Genomic DNA, 14534 nt, shown 5'->3' with positions numbered 1-14534 from the left:
TCTCTAAATTTAAAATTTTAATTTCCCCAAAATGTATTGTATATGTACTATATAAAAATAGAATTCTCATTGAGACATAAGTGGATGAATACTCTTTTATTCATCACTGCTAAATTCACCCAAATTTATGTAGTTTGTGAGTGTGAAATCATATGAAAAACTTGTATGGAACCATATGGAAAATTCATATGCAGTAACACTGGCCCACTGGAGTGTCCACATGGAGAAATCTGGGCTATGGTTTAGAAATCTTACCCAAGATGCCTTCCTGTGTGCATTTTGTGGTATGATATCTTTGTCTGGAAGTAGTTGTCAACAGAGTACAATTTGAAGGGTGAAGGAAAGATGCCTTGCCCTGACACAGTCTTTTGCCCAGGGAGAGAGGGAGCAAGAACTGAGTAAGTACCCCCTATGTGCCAGACACTGTGCTAAGCACATTGTATTAGTGGGGGGAACTTAGAAGAGGAGGAACCAAAGTTCAGCTACTTGGGGATTGAATACAATGTGACACTTCATTTCTTCTTCTCCCTTCCCCAAAGTTGAGCTGTTGACCAATGGAGTCATGCTGACTAGACCAAAAGGGTAAGTGAAATTTTCCCTTCAGCCTCCTTCTTGAAGTGATGTTTGAAGTTCCCTTCCTAACACATTTGAATCTGATTCTTGTTTTCTATTAAAATCAAGATGTTTAATTTATTTAAATATAATGGGTTGAAGGGTAAACAGGACAGGGGGGAAAAGGAAATCCCTAGCTATATTTCTCTATACTGATCCTGAGGGATTGAATCAGGGAGTCTCCATTAGAAATAAGTTCTGGGTTCCCCTAAGGGAAAGAAAGAGAGTCCTTATCCTAATGATTTGCTACCAGTTGATAGATGAGATCTTCTGCTCATGTAAAGGACTGAGAGATGTTGTATCTTCACAGCCAAGTAGTTCTCCCGCCTAGCTCCAAAGAGTTCAAGATAAGAAGAGCTCTTGGTTTTTCTCAACTGCCTTTTGAGCCTGGCTGGAAATTCCATACCATCCCTCAAATCCTTTGGGGTTCCATCTGCTCTCCTTCTGAGGCATTTCTTCAAAATTTAATTTTTCATTGCTTCTGGTCATTCCCTTGTACACAACATTGGGAAGATTTCATTTGGTTCTCACAACAACCATATGATGTAGGTACTATTATGACCCTCATTTTACAGTTGAGGCAACCAAGGTAGACAAAAGTTTAGTGATTTGCCCAGGGTCACACAACTAGTAAGCATAGGAGACAGATCTGAACTCTGGTCTGGTCCTTCATTCACTGAATTACCTACCAGTTTCCTTTCTTATTTCCTCCATTGCTCCCACCATCCTAAAATAGTCTTTGGCCATTGGCCAATAAAATCTATAAAATGGGGACATTAATACATTTATCTCATGGTAGTTATTTTAGGAAAGCACTTTGTAAGTCATGAAGAAAAACTAATCCATGCTGATATGTTAATGAGTGTTTAAGGGTAAATGTGTTTCATTTTCAGCTGGCATATGTACATTTTAACAGGGGCCTCCTGGAGACAATGCCTACATAAATATGAGCTATTATTATTATTATTCTTTTGTGTTAAGCATTGTCTTCTCCAGGTACTTAAAAAAAATGAAGGTGCCCCTGGGAGAGTTAAAATATCATCACTATCATAGCATGCCTTAATTTAGTCAGACTTTTTTTTTCTCTATTCTGGGAAGATTAGGGCAATCTGAGAGCAGTGATTGCCTTCTGAGAAGGATGATGGAGACCACTGAAAACATCACAGAGAGGGCAGGAAGAAGAAGTGGAATATTCAGAATGAACTTTGCTAACTTCATGGCTTTTCTGAGGTCTAAATCTTTGTGGGGAAGAGATACTTGGATATAATTCCCATCTCACTGAAGTTACCCAGTTCCTGGATACCTCTTGTTTTACTATTAATGGCTTTAAAATATTTTTATTATTACCTTAATAATGGTCTCAGCCAATAGCAACATATGAATAAAACAGTAGAATGAATAATAAAATCCCCAGTTAAAAAACAACTCTCCAAATTTACACTTTGATACAAAAATTTTAACAAAATAATAATTACTTTTGTTTTTGTGGTGGTTCTGTTTCTCTTTCATTCATGCCTTTAAAGAAGCTTCTCTCTTTACTTTCCAAGGATAGCCTATCAAAGAGTTTTTTTTTCCTTTTTACTGGCCTTTTCTGTGTTCTTTACACAAGGTATTTCATCTCTCAAATCAGGGTGTTATGTCAGTTGTTAAACATCATAGCCTAAAATGGCTTTATAGTATAGGATAGAACCTTCTAAATGAAGTTGGTCAGGGTTCTGTGGGAAAATTCAGATTGTCATACATTACTATATTACTATCATATTGTAATATAATACTTTATTATATCATAATACCATATTATTTATATCATGTAATAATACTAAATTATATTACGAATACATTAATTTTATTTATCTTTCCTATTATGCTTATCATAATAGCTCATATTTAAATAGCATTTTACAATTGATAAAGTGTTATCTAGCAGCTTGGTGGATCAATGGGTAGAAAAACAGACATAAAGTCAGGAAGATCTGAGTTCAAACCTGGTCTCTAACACTTTTGAGCTGTGTGACCCTAGGCAAGTCATCTAATATCTATTTCTGTCAGTTTCTTCATTTATATAATAGCAATAATAATAGCATCAACTTTTCACGGTTGTTGTGAAGATGAAATTAGGTAATAATTGTAAAAAACTGAACACAGTGCCAGGAAAATAGTAGCACACTCTGCAACTACCCCATCCCCACTTCACCAAAATGATCTCAGCTTTCTTTTCTTTATGTCTCTGCTCATGCAATGCCTTAGGTCAAGACTGTCCCACTTCCAAATATCTGTCAAATAAAGTCCATTCTTCAAAGTCCAACTCATTTATTTTGTCTCACATTATGCCTTTCCTATGTCCCTAGCTAGAATACACACTTCATTCCTTTGGAATTCCTATAACATAGGAAAAATCTGAAATTTGGATTGATCTTCCTTATTCTCCCATGCCTTTCATGGGAGCAGATCTCAACTTTAACATAAGTTAAAAGTCAAGGAATAGTTGGAGAAAACAAGCAAGCAACAACAAAAAAATCTGATAATAAAAAGTTATTACGATGACAAGAAGATGAAGACAAAAATCCAGAAGATGACAATGATGCCAGTACTTATAAGCAAAACCTCAAAGGAAAAAGGTAATTTAGACAGAAGTCCAACAAGAATTCCTGAAAAAGGTGAAATAATTTTAAAAAGTCAAAGAAGAAGAAAAATTGGTAAAAATGAGGTAATGCAAGAAAATTATGAAAAGAGAATCAACAGCTTGGTAAAAGAGGCACACTAAATACTGAAGAAAATAGCATCTTTAAAAATAGAATTGGCCAAATGAAAAAAGAGATACAAAATTTCACTGAATAAAACAATTCCTTAAAAAATTAAAATTGGGTAAGTAGGAACTAATGACTCTGTAATATATCAAGAAACAATAAAATAAGTCAAAATAATGGGGAAAATAGAAGAAAATGCAAAGCATATCATTGGAAAAACAACTGATCTGGAAAATAGATTGAGGAGAGATCATTTAAGAATTATTAGACTACCTGAAAGTCATGATCAAAAAAAGTCTAGAAATCATATAAGGAAAACTTCTCTAAATTCCTAGAGTCAGAATGTAAAATTGAAATGGAGAGAATCTGAAATGGAAAGAATCAATTGATTAACTCCTAAAAGAGATCCCTGAATGAAAACTTTCAGAAATATTCTAGCCAAATTACAAAAGTCCCAGGTTAAGGAAAAATATTCCAAGTAGCCAGAAAGAAACAATTCAAATATTATGCAGCCACCCCCAGGATCAAGCAAGATCTAGCCGCTTCCATGTTAAAGGAGCATAGGACTTGGAATATGATATAGAAGGCAAAGGATTTAGGATTACAACCAAGAATAAGCTTCCCAGAAAAACAGAGTAAATTGCTTCAGAGAAAGGAATAAACATTCAGTGAAATAGAAGACTTTCAAGCATTTCAGATGAAAAGACCAGAATTGAGCAGAACATTTGACATGGAATCAGGTGATCTGGGCTGATCAGGTGATTGGCACCAATACCAGTTATATTTCACCTTATAGAAGCCACTGGATTCCTATAAGTCTTGTTTTTTTTTTCAGTTATAAAATGGGACAATAATATTTGTATGACTTGCCTTCCAAGAAAGTTAGGCTATAAGCTCTTTGAGGGCAAGTGTTATTTTTGTTTGTTTTGTTTTGTCTTTGTAGTCCCTGTGAAAAGCAGTGTGTCATGTGCCTAGCAGATATTAATAAATGGTTGTTGAGTAAGAATGGATAGGATTATGGCAAGAAGAACCCTTTGTGTACCTTTCAGTTCTATGTAAATGTGAGTTATTATTTTTAGATCTTTAGATTTGGGGGAGCCTCAGTCACTAGGGGAAACTCTTGGATAGTCCCCAAACTAAGCTGTTTATCTTTATTAGGTTGTTGCTCACTCTCAACCCAAAGTCCGTCTCTGTATTCATTTAAAAAAAAAGAAAAAAAGAGAATGTTTCTTTGAGACTTTCTTAATAAGGAATAATGAACATCAACACCCAGTTATTCAGTAAACCAATTAAATTAAATTAGCACAGGCCAGCAAACAAAGGAGCAATCCTTCAACTCTTCCATTTAGACTATAGACTGAACAGTCACAATAATAGAGTGAGGAGTAACAATACAGTCTGTAAAGACAATTAATATTAATTTTTCATTTTTTATGGTGCTAAAATGCTTAAAATACCTATTTCCTCCACAAAGACAGCCCCTGCATGTTATTTCCCTTCCCTTTCTAAACACGATAAAATTGAGATTAAAATTAGCCTTTTATGTGCTTCGCATTACTAACCCACATGCTATTATATCTCATATAAAATTTGAGCCCCTTCCCCCACGAGAGGCTCTGCTCCCCTTGCTTTTCTTGGCACTGCTCAAACAGAGAGATTGGCCACTCCAGAATGGTAAAGGATGAAGGCATTAGAGAATAGTCTTGGGTCAAGAATTATTATTGCTCAAGGCCTCCAAGATCTAGTTATGGGTTTCAGCAAACCCTGTGGGCTCTTATGATAATGCTTTTCTACAGTATTATTGTTATAAGGCATTAAATCAGTCAGATTCATGAGTAACAAGAGGTCAATGTCTGATTGAAATTCATAAGGTCAAAAAGGAAACTAAAAATCAATTTATAAGATATGAAGATTTAGGTTCAAACTATATCCATGAGCAATAAAATTTCACATCCATAAATGTAAGAAATCAGTTATTAAACTTGAGGGGGGAAAGAAGACTTATTAAGTTTTACACACACATAAGGCAGCTAACACATAATTTTATCAGACATTACTGAAATCCTATGTGTAATATAAGAGATGATGGGCTAAAATGCTAAATGGTTTAGCACTAAATTATTAAGTGATGTATCCCTAAGGTATTAAACAGATAAGAATGCAGAGCAGGTGTCTCTCCCACCAACTCTTGAGCACCCGTTTTAAGTGCTTATTGATAACAAATGCACTTTAGAGGCAAAATAGAATTAGTAATATTTTTGCTATATGAAAGCCTCATGTCAGGATGACTAAAAGCTTCTACCTGACAAAGAAATGTTCATTTCTTTTTAAAAAAATTAATCATGATAAATGTTAGCTCCCCATGGACCAGAAGCAAAATTCTGAGGGGAGTTGAGTCTTTTTCTCTCGTTTCCTCAGTCACTTGCTTGCACAATAAATATGATGAGTGGAAAAGAAGATCTATATTATGTAGTAAAACTGAAAATATGAACATACTTAGCACTACAAAATAAAAATATAATTTTGCTAAGGTAACCATAAAAAATAAACTTTTAAAAACTACTCAAGTCATAGCAAGTGCTGAATTGATATTCCAATCATCTTTCAAGCAGGCTCCTTGCACTGTTGCTGGTCACCATTTTTTTTTCCTGGATGTAGAAGGGAAAAGAGGGGGTAGGCATCTTCTTAGGTCAAATGAGCATTGGCTCTAGAGTCAAAGGACCTGGGTTCAAATTGTACTCATTCAATGAGACACTCTTTTTGTGATCTTCAAGTCATTTCATTTCTTAGGTGTCAGTTTCCTCATCTGTAAAATAGAAGAACTAGAATAGCTGACTCCTGAATTCTCATCTAACTTTATTTCCATGATCCTATGATTGAGCATCTGCCAGGGAATTTTGTTGCCATAAGACACAGATTCAATATAGAATATGTTTGTGTGTTAACTACATCTGTATTCCTTCCTCTTCCCTTCCTATTACAGCTTGAATCTTAGCCCACCTACAGTCTGTGAAGGACTTAGTTATGACATTCTTTTCAGCAGTAATTATTATTATGGGTCATACTTTATATCCTTGCCAAGTTTAGAAGAAAAAGGTGCTACTCTGCAGAAAAAGTCTTGTGGGAGCAATTGAGAAGAAAAACTGAGAAATATCATCCCATTTCTGTGAGACTTAAAAATTAAGCCTAGAGAAAGAGCTGAAGCTCTGCCTCCTGAGAGAATGTAAGCTCCTTGAGGTCAAGGATGGATTCGTTTTCATCTTTGTATCCCTAGCTCCCAGCACTGTGTTAGAGGCAGCTAATAATACTTCTTGAATATTTTATATACAGTTGGTTAGAGAATCCTTCCTCTTTTTCTCTTAACCTCTCCAATTAGCAAGTCAAGAGTAGCAGAACCATCCTTCCTCCTGTCACAGACTCCCTTCAGGAGAACATGTTTTATGATTTCATTTCTCATCCAGGTCTTTAAAATATTTTTATTTTTAAATTTTATTATATTTTTAATTTTTAGGGCTACTCTGAATGATGATAATGCTGATAATGCACCTTGATCTAGCTTTAATGTTTGTAAAGCATTTTTCTCAAAGTTACCCTATAAGATAGATCAGGCAGAAAGATGATCTATCCTCATTTCACAGTTGAGAGAATGCGTCCAGAGAGGTGCAACAGTGGCTCTTCAAGGAGGATATTTAGGGTAAGAGAAATGCTGGAACAGAGACACTAGGAAATAAGGTTAGAGGAGAAGCTGGGATTCTCACTCCTTCCTCCCACCCCACTTCCTGTCCCCCTCTCTCAGTTGGTCTTAACAGCTCTTCTCAGATGGTAAGTTGACAGCAGTTTTTAAAGGACTAATTACACACTATAGTACCTTCTAAAAGGGATTTATTTGAAAGAAGGAAGGTTAAGGAATTGGGAGAGGGAAGAGGAGTTAGGATCTCCCTAATTTCCTATAAATTCAATCTAGGAAAGTAAAGTAATTTGTCTCTAAGGGGATATTATTGATGAACTGAAAGGATCTTCAGAGTTATACTCCAATCTTTCAATGGGAAGTCAATAGCCAGGAATCCAGAGCAGTCTATCTGCCAGCTCCTTCCTCAGAGTTCAAAAGGAAAGAGTGAATGACCAGTTTCAGGTGCGAGCTTATTCAACAGCCTCCCTCCGAACCAGGTTCTTCTTTGGAATCTTTTCTTCTCTCCTTGACTGACAGACCTTCAAGCTTCCACTTCTTGAGTCTATTTGCAAATCTCTCTGTTGTGGTCATCAGTTTCTCCCAGAGGCCATCCCCAAGGACCGTCACCCAGCTAGTAAGTGTCAATATCAAAATCTGAACCTGTGTCTCCTTGCTTCAAGTTCAGCATCAAATTCCATTGCCCAGGCAGCCTATTCTTACCTTATTTTTATATTATTTGGATGTTGGGACATGCAGGGGAGATGACCGTGGGTTCTCCAGAGCTGATCCTCTGCACGCAGGCGGTCAGCCCCCACGTATGGATCTGACTATTTATAAGCCCCTGTCTGTGTTCTGAGGAGCAGGACCTACTCAGAATCTCTAGTGGCCTCACTTGAACCTGGAGCTATAGGAATTCTTAACCTGGGATCCAGGATTCTTTTTTTTTTTTTTAAACCCTTACCTTTGTCTTAGAATCAATACTGTGTACTGGTTCTAAGGCAGAAGAGTGGTAAGGGCTAGGCAATGGGGGTTAAGTGACTTCCCCAGGGTCACACAGCTAGGAAGTGTCTGAGGCCGGATTTGAAACCAGGACCTCTCATCCATGGGCCTGACTCTCAATCCACGGAGCTACCCAGCTGTCCCCTATCAAGAATTTTTTTTAAGTGGTAAGGGCTAGGCAATGTGGGTTCAGTGACTTCTATAGTCACACAACTATGACCTATATGAGGTCAGATTTGAACCCATGTCCTCTTGTTTCTAGGCCTAGGTCTCAATCCACTGAGTCACTTAGCTGTCCTAAAAATTAAAAAATATTTAAAAAAAAACCCTTACCTCCTGTTTTAAAATCAATACTGTGTTTCCAAGGCAGAAGAAAGGTAAGAGCTAGGCAATGGGGGTTAAGTGACTTCCCCAGGGTTACCCAGCTAGGAAGTGTCTGGGGCCAAATTTGGACCCAAGACCTTCGATTTCCAGGCCTGGCTCTCTATCCATTGAATTACCTAGCTATCCCTATTCTTTTAACTTTTGAGAGTTCACATTTTGAGAAAAACTATTAAAAAAAATCAGTTTTACACTGTTGAACTTTGGGGCTCGTGCATCCTTAATTTCTTTTGAAAATATTTCTGGCATTCAGTATATACACAATATAATTGTGGTTTTGTTCAGTTAAAGATTATGACATTATATTTGACACAAGTTGGAATTTGGACATGGGAAGAAGGAAAACGAGTGCCCCCCCCACACCCCCCCTCAACGTCCCAGCCCCCTTTCCCTTCTCTTCCCTCCACGATCAAGGACCATAGGATGTAGAGACAGAAGGAGCTTTAGAGGTTAACTGGTGTAATGCTTTTATTTTATAGAGGAAGAACCTGAGGCCCTGAGAAGATAATTGATTTGCCGAAGGTCACAATGGTAATAAAGTGGAAGAGTTGGGATTTGGATCTAGGTTTCTGGATCTAAATCCAATGCTCTTTTAATTACACCACATTACCTCCTTGTCTTGTAATCTGGTTTCTTACCTCACCACTTAACTAAAGCTGTTTCCCCTAAGCAATTACCAACAATCTCTTAAGTGCTAAATCCAATGACCTTTTCTCAGATCTTTTTCTACTTAACATCTCTACAGTTTTTGACACTGTCAGCCATCTCCTCCTTCTGGAAACTCTCAAGAAGCCTACATGATTGCGGTGCTGGCTTTTCTAACTAATGTTAAAGTCACATGTTGACTTCTTTCCAGGGCCTTTCTCAAGGACCTCAAGAGAGTCTGGGAACACATGACTTCCTTCTCAAATCCAGAAGGCAGAAACCCATGTTTGCAACTCTTCCTCTTCACTCAGGCACTGAATACCTTTTTTAATCATTCGTTACCAATGAAAATAGGCTTTGAGTCATAGAATCAATTGGGCTCATGAGACCTGACCCTTCCCCACTTCCCAACCTGTCTGATCCTTCACTTTGTAAGAAAAAAATGTTTTTTCCCACATTAAATGTCAATAAAATTTAAAATTTTTTAATATTATTTATTGTAGAAAACATATAGCTGTTTGAACTTGTTATAATATACTTTCAAATGAACATGGAATATGGATCTGTGTCTTTTATCAAGAAAAAAAGGTAAAATAAAATAATTCTTTTGCATTAGACAACTCACTCTGGAAACTTTAATTACTCTAATAAATGTTCCTTAGGAAAGCAGAATTCATTTTTTTGTCACAAATATGTAATAAATTATAATAAGTGTGCTTATCCAAGAGAAACAAATTCTCACATTAGCTATATTCAAAAATCTGTCTCTTTTTTTTCTGTCTCTTTTCCTCCTTCCCCCAAAAGCAGTAATATTATATAGGTCATACATATATTATAATCTAATACATATTTCTCTGTTCATCATGTTGTGAAGAAAGTCATATTGCTTATTCTAGAGAAACATTCATGAAGGAAATAAAATGAAGAATAGTTTTCTTCAATCTGCATTCTCTTCCACCCTTTCCTTCTCCCCAAGATAGCAGGTAATATGATACAGGTTGTATATATGTTTTCATACAATACACATTTCCATATTGTGAAAAAGGTGCATATCACTTATACTAGAGAAAAATTCAGAGGAAATAAAGTGAAGAATAGTAATACTCTGCATTCAGACTCTGGCGGTTCCTCCTATGACAGTGGACAGACAGCCTTTTTCATCATGAGTCTCTTGGAGTTGTCCTGGAACCTTGCATTGCTGACAATAGTGAAGTCATTCATCATTGATCATCATACTTTATTGCTTTTATTGTGTACACATTTTCTTAGTTTTGTGCACTTCACTTTGCATCACTTCATATTAGTCCAGGTTTTTTTTTTTGAGGGGGGGGGGAATGGTTTCCTTCATTCTTTTTATGGCACAATAGTATTCCATTATAGTCATGTACCATAACTTTTTCAACTGTTCCCCAACTGATGGACTTCCCTTTAGTTTCTAGTTCTTTGCCACCCCAAAAAGAGCTGCTGTAAGTAAGTATTTTTGTACAAGTAGGTCTTTTCTTGCTAGGTTTGATCTCTTTGGGTATAAACCTAGTAGTAGTATTGTTGAGTGAAAGAGTTTGGACAGTTTTATGACCCTGTGGACATGGTTCCAAACTGATCTCCAGAATGGTTGAATCAGTTGAAAGCTCCACTCTGCACTCTTTAATTAAGTATGTATGACTCCAAGGATTGAGATGAGCCTTCTTTTCTTTTCCCCACATCCTCCAATCCCCCAAACTTTTCATCTTGGTAGACAGGTGGAATAAGTGGACAGAACATTGGCTAGGAAATCTTGACTTCAAATTTGGCCACATACTTCTACTAGCTGTTTGAACCTGGGCAAGTCACTTAACTTCTGTTTGTCTCAATTTCCTCATCTATAAACATTTACCTCACACAGATGTTGTGAAGATCAAATGAGATAATACAGTGATGTCTTTGTTTTCATGGATAATTTACCAGGAAACAATCGGCAAAATCAGAAACCAAGGAAAACCGAGGCAATTATTTTCATGTGAATCAATGTAAATCCAATTAATTCATTCTAGACACTCCAAAATACATGTCAAAAACACATTTTATAGAGAATAAGTATAATGTTTAATACAAAAAAAGAAATTAATATAAAATTTATATAAAAATTAATGTAAAGAATAAATGAATATTTAACATGTCTTTTACCTTTCTGAAGACTTTTCTTGGGGTATGGAAGACAGCGAGGAGGGGAGAAAGATGTTATTGTTTGGAAGGGGAATCCCCCTCCATAAAGACCTTATGTATCAAGGCATTATCTGGAAAGATTTTGGAAAGAAGCTGATATGTAGAGGAGTTGTTACCTTGATTATGTTCCTCTTCTCAGCTAGGATATCATGGGAGAATTTCTACTTGATTGAGATGAGATATCTCACTTGCAATGAGAGAGTTCATTAATTTCATATAGTCAGGTATATATTCTTCTCCATATGCTTTATCTAATTTTTGTTTGCTATCTTTATGGATAAATAGACTTATTTGCTTTTCAATACATGTATTGCTCTCACAAGCAGGAGAACATGTGGGTTGCCCTCTTTTCCCCACAAAATTAGTATCAAGGTCAATTGGGCCTGCTGATGAAATCCAAGGCAACTGAGGGAAACTGAGACATATTTTTTGTGGAAAAAATTGTGGAAAACCCAAAACTGACAATAATCTATATCAATGAAAACAGATATTAGTGTAAATTCAAAATGCTTTGCACAGTGCTTGGCATGTAGTAAGTACTTTATAAATATTTTATTAATTATAAATATTCTAATATGTAACAATTATATAATTATATGATTGATTATAATTATTATATGCTTGTCGATATTATATTCAAATACTACAATTACCAATAGCTAACATTCAAATAACACTTATCATATACCTATTATTATTATTATTATTATTATTATTAGCAATAGTAATCTCATCACATCCTAAGGATGTCATAACCACTTCCCTGAAATCTAGTCCCCAGATCTTCATTTGAATGTCCTGTAGGCACCTCAAATTCCAAAACTGGATCTCATTATATTTCCCCTCAAACTCACCTCTTCTCCTACTCCCCCATTTCATTTGAGGACCCCACAGTCCTGCTGATCACTGAGGATCATAACCTTGGTGTCATGCTTGATTTTTCCTATCTCTCACCCTCCTCAAAACATTACAGTCCAATCAGTCACCAAGACCTGCCAGTTCTTTTGTATCTGTTACTTTCATTCATATAGCCTCCAAACTCATTCCTGCACTTATCACCTCTTGCCTGCACTGTTGCTCTACCTTCCTAATTGGTCTTCTTGCTTCCCAGTTTCTTTCGTCTTCAATTCATCCTCTCCGTAGCTACCAAACTGATATTCCTAAAACACAATCCTGACCATGTCATGTCCCTATTCAAAAACCTTCAGTGACTTCTGCTGCTTGTAAGATAAAATACACAATACTCAGCATAGAACATAATGTCCTTCACAGGCTGGCTGCATCTATCTTCCCATTCTTAATTTTATTACTCTTCTTCAGGCACTCCCCATTCCACTCAAATTGAACTTGTGAGCTCCTCCCCACACCAGTCCATTACCACCTCCTTGTCTTTGGACAGTTGGTACCATATGTCTGGAATGTACTCTTGCCTCCCTTCTGCCATGTACAATTCCTAGCTTCCTTCAAACCACAGCTTAGTTGCATCCTCTTACACAAAGCCTTCCATACCTGATCCCCTCAGTTATTAATGTTCTGTCTGTCTGTCTGTCTGTCTCTCTCTCTCTCTGTTTTTTTTTATAATCTGTCACTTTGTCTCTTTCTATCTCTCTCCATTTCTGTCCCTCTGTCTCCATATTTGACTCTGTTCTTTGCTCATCTCTGTCTTTGCCCCTCTCTGTCTATAAAATTACTTTATATTACTTTGCATAGACTTTGAATTTACTTCTCTGTATGTGTTGTATCCCCCAGGAAAGAATTTAAGTCCCCTAAAGACAGGAGCTTTTCAGTTTGCTCCTCCTACATAGAAGGTGTTTAATCTATGGTTGCTTTATTAAATAGACCCAGATTGAATTGGATAGTCAATCTTTTCTTAAAATTGGACTCAAAATACTCTTAGAATCATTATTCTAGTAAGCTCTCCTCCTCATTTCTCAACTTTAACTCTCTTGGATTCTCTTTACTAAGACAGGAAGTGTTTGTGGTCTGCATGAGAAGGAATATCCCCAACTACCAAATCACTGAAGCTTGAAGTATTGGAGAAATTCCTACCCCAGGCAGTAGAGAGAGTTTGCCCCAGAGGGGGTGATATGGAAAGAGTATGAGTTCAAATACAGTGGTGGAATGCCATGGCTGGAGTCTAGCAGAGATGTTGAGTAGGGAGGCAGGCTTAGATGGTGTATTCTCCTGTCAACCTGAGCCACTTAAGATATTGGCCCCAAATGATGAGGTGGTGGAGGATAAAGAAGGGAAAAGGAAAAAAGAAAATTTGTTTAAAGAAGTATTAGATGTCTTAGCCAGCAGTTCTCAACCTCTCAATGTGTAGCAATGAGAATACATAATGCATATCAGGTATTTACATTCCAAATCATAACTGTAGCAAAATTACAGTTTTGAAGTAGCCTCCAAAATAATTTTTTGGTTTGGGGTCACTGCAACATGAGGAACTGTATTGCCGGGTCACAGCATTAGAAAGGTTGAGAACCACTGTCTTATACGAATTCAAACTACAGGTATCTCAAGGCACTCCTGGGATCTGGAAAATCTGTGTAAAAAAATTTGGCCCCTTTGTAACAGAGAAGAAGTCTGAATTTTTTCTCTTTCTTTTATGGGGTATTTACAGTAGCTTATGTACATTTATGAGTTACTAAAATTTTAAAGATAGTTCTACATTTCTAGCTCTTATATATCATCAACTGACTTTCAAGTTCTTTTTGCAAACGAATTCTTTATATATTTTAACTTTATTTAGTTTTTCAATGACCTTTTAAAATTAAAAAAATTATTATCATGAAAAACACACTTCTACTTTGGTCCTTTTTGTAAGAGAACACTCATATGAAACCAAAACCCCAAAATAAAACTGTAAATACACTGATGTGAGAGACAGTATGCTTTGATCCACATCTATCTGACTCCAACAATTCTTTCTCATAAGGCCTTCAGAATTGTCCCATTGTTATGAGTAATAGTTTTCACAGTTGATCATCTTACAATATTTCTTTTACTGTGTACAATGTTCTCCCAGTTCTGCTTATTTCACTGTGTATCAGTTCATATAGATCTTTTCAGCTTTTTTTTAAATCCTCTTGCTTATTATTTGTTATATAGCACAATAGTGTTCCATTACCAACACAAACCACAAGTTGTGCAGCCATTCCCCAATTGATGGACATTCCCTCAATTTCCAATTCGTTGCCACTACAAAAAGAGCTACTTTAAATATTTTTGTACAAGAAGGTACTTTCCCTTTTATTTTAACTTTTAGGAAGAAATTGTGT

General features: G+C 36.3%; 1 long non-coding RNA gene across 1 annotated transcript in view; it reads left to right on the top strand.

Annotated features, from left to right (window-relative positions):
* The first annotated feature begins 233 nt into the window (after window positions 1–233).
* LOC130456485 (uncharacterized) overlaps window positions 234–14534 on the top strand; it is a 65201-nt gene continuing 50900 nt past the window's right edge. Inside the window, exon 1 of the long non-coding RNA XR_008915433.1 lies at window positions 234–582. This is a non-coding gene — a long non-coding RNA (uncharacterized LOC130456485). The remainder of the gene's footprint in view (window positions 583–14534) is intronic.

This window comes from Monodelphis domestica, chromosome 1, assembly GCF_027887165.1.
Source record: "Monodelphis domestica isolate mMonDom1 chromosome 1, mMonDom1.pri, whole genome shotgun sequence".
Lineage (NCBI taxonomy): Eukaryota > Metazoa > Chordata > Mammalia > Didelphimorphia > Didelphidae > Monodelphis > Monodelphis domestica.
This window is presented reverse-complemented; position numbering and strand designations above follow the sequence as displayed.